Below are 2,514 nucleotides of genomic sequence, written 5' to 3' on the forward strand. Positions count from 1 at the left end.
ATTTATACAGATTGTTTTAAAACAAATATTACATGGCTACTCCATACTGGACTGAGATTAAAAAATTAACAGTATTTCATTAAACTATTAAGTATTAAACATACTTGTGAGTGCATTCTTCTTGAAAAATCAGTCTTTCAAATAGACATTTCTAAAAAATATACAGGAGGGTCAGTGGTGACATACAACAGTTTATAATGCTTGGGAAATTTAAGTTTTGTTCCATTGGGGGAATTAAACAGTTAATAGGGAGACTTCTTTCCCAGTACTAAGGAAAGGAGACTACTGACAACAGAGAAAACTAGGTTTTTAAAACCGTGTTATGTATTACTATATTATCTTGACTCCTAGTTTCAGCTTAAATATGCCTTGCTCATTAAGCCTCCTAGGACAATGCAGCCTGCATGACAATTCATTGCTCTTCATTTTCTCTAAAGATGCAAAATATTTTCTTAGTCTGATTATCAGATTTTAATGTATCTTAGCAGATACATTAACCTAAAACTAAATGAGGCACTACATTAAGTGCCAAGGGACAACCACGCATGATAATATCACGTGCAAAGTCACACAACCCTCAACTATTTTCCCCATGGGTCTAACCACCTTCTACACGCGTTTCAACAAGTAAAGTGCTCCAGTTTTTAGTGATTTATCCACCCAGTCCCTGCCAAAAAAGTAATTCCACAACCCAGCTACATCACTCCCAATCCTAACAATTTTACCCACCCAGTTGGTTATTCTGACGTCCTTGGCAGATAAAACACAGTTTGAAGTTGAGATCGGCCAGTGTTTGCGAACTAGCAACAGCCACACAAAGGCGCGGGGGGTGACCCGCCCGCAGGGACGGGCTGCAGAGAAGCGAACGCTTCTGTGTCCGCAGCGCTGCGCCGGGCGCGACCCTGGCCGGGCTCTTGTGGCTGAGCGGAGAGGAAGGCAGTTAATGGGGCGCCGCGTTGCCTCCTCCCGGACCCCTCAGCGACACGGTGCGGGATGGGGGCTGCGCTGCCCAGGAGGGACCCCCGCAGTGCGGGCAGCGCCATGCCAGCGGAGGGGTCTGTAGCAGCAGCCCAGGGGCCAGCTCGCTCGCAGCCCGGCAGCACCGGGGCGGACTCCAACGTCTGGGGGAAGCCCCAGCAGAGCCGCCGCCGCCACAGGCTGGGCACCCCGGTACCACCCAGTTACTGCCCCGGCGGGCAGCGCGTCCCAGACCGCGGCTCTCACCTCCCCGGGCGGCACCTGGGAGCGTCCGGCCGTTACCCGCGTGCAGCGAAAAGACGCGCGCGGCCCGGGCCGGCTGTAGGGGGTCGTGCCCGGGACGCCGCCTGTCCTGCTCCTGGGCTCGGGCTCCGGTCCCCGAACCCCGCCGCGGCGCAGCGTCGCTGTTTGATTCTCTCACCAGCCGCGCCGCCTTCGCCCTGGACCAGCTGGGCGGGGGCCACGCGCAGCCACGCCCCTTCTGGCACGTGACAGGTCCTGCCCGGACTCATTGGCGCAGAGCCGGGGAGGGCGGGGTGCGGGTTTGACAGCTCTGCGGCCTGAGGCCAGCTCCGGAGGAGGCTCCTCGCCCCGCCCCCAGCCCCTTGCAGATCCGTTAGCCCCGGTCCCCTCCTCCGCCTGCGCTTCCCTAGGACAGCCGCGCACCCGCCCCCACCTGGGAGTCAGCTGAACTTTTCTTGCTGGCCAGTCAGGATCAGGTCATCTGGGGGACTCCAGCTTCTGCACGGTGTCATTAGCAGAGTGCTGAGGTCTGGCAGCTCTGATCTTGGGGCTGTGTCCTGGAGTTGGTTCCAAAGAACTTCCTTTTGGACCTCAGTTTATATAGTGAAACTCGAGTCCTGCTTAGCTTTACCTTAACCATTCATTTTACTAAAATATTACTGAACATTTTCTAACCAATCGTAACATATTATAAAACAATCCTTTAACCAATTATACCCCACCATAGAATCACAGAATCATAGAAGATTAGGGTTGGAAGAGACCTCAGGAGGTCATCTAGTACAATCCCCTACTCAAAGCAGGACCAACACCAATTAAATCATCCCAGCCAGGGCTTTGTCAAGCCGGGCCTTAAAAACCTCTAAGGATGGAGATTCCACCACCTCCCTAGGTAACCCATTCCAGTGCTTCACCACCCTCCTAGTGAAATAGTGTTTCCTAATATCCAATCTAGACCTCCCCCACTGCAACTTGAGACCATTACTCCTTGTTCCGTCATCTGCCATCACTAAGAACAGCCTAGCTCCATTCTCTTTGGAACCCCTCTTCAGGTAGTTGAAGGCTGCTATCAAATCCCCCCTCACTCTTCTCTTCTGCAGACTAAATAACCCCAGTTCCTCAGCCTCTCTTTGTAAGTCATGTGCCCAAGCCCCCTAATCATTTTCATTGCCCTCTGCTGGACTCTCTCCAATTTGTCCACATCCCTTCTGCAGTAGAGGGACCAAAACTGGATGCAATACTCCAGGTGTGGCCTCACCAGTGCCGAATAGAGGGGAATAATCACTTCCCTCG

The 2,514-nt window shown here is 52.6% G+C and overlaps 1 protein-coding gene across 1 annotated transcript in view; it reads right to left on the reverse strand.

Annotated features, from left to right (window-relative positions):
* The window catches only part of OSBPL8 (oxysterol binding protein like 8), a 189,228-nt gene extending 187,860 nt beyond the window's left edge, over positions 1–1,368 (reverse strand). Inside the window, exon 1 of the mRNA XM_026648813.2 lies at positions 1,225–1,368. The gene's annotated coding sequence lies outside the window, so the exon portion shown is untranslated. The remainder of the gene's footprint in view (positions 1–1,224) is intronic.
* Positions 1,369–2,514: the final 1,146 nt, after the last annotated feature.

This window comes from Terrapene carolina, unplaced genomic scaffold (assembly GCF_002925995.2).
Source record: "Terrapene carolina triunguis isolate 2854851 unplaced genomic scaffold, T_m_triunguis-2.0 Scaffold68, whole genome shotgun sequence".
In the NCBI taxonomy this organism is placed as follows: domain Eukaryota; kingdom Metazoa; phylum Chordata; order Testudines; family Emydidae; genus Terrapene; species Terrapene triunguis.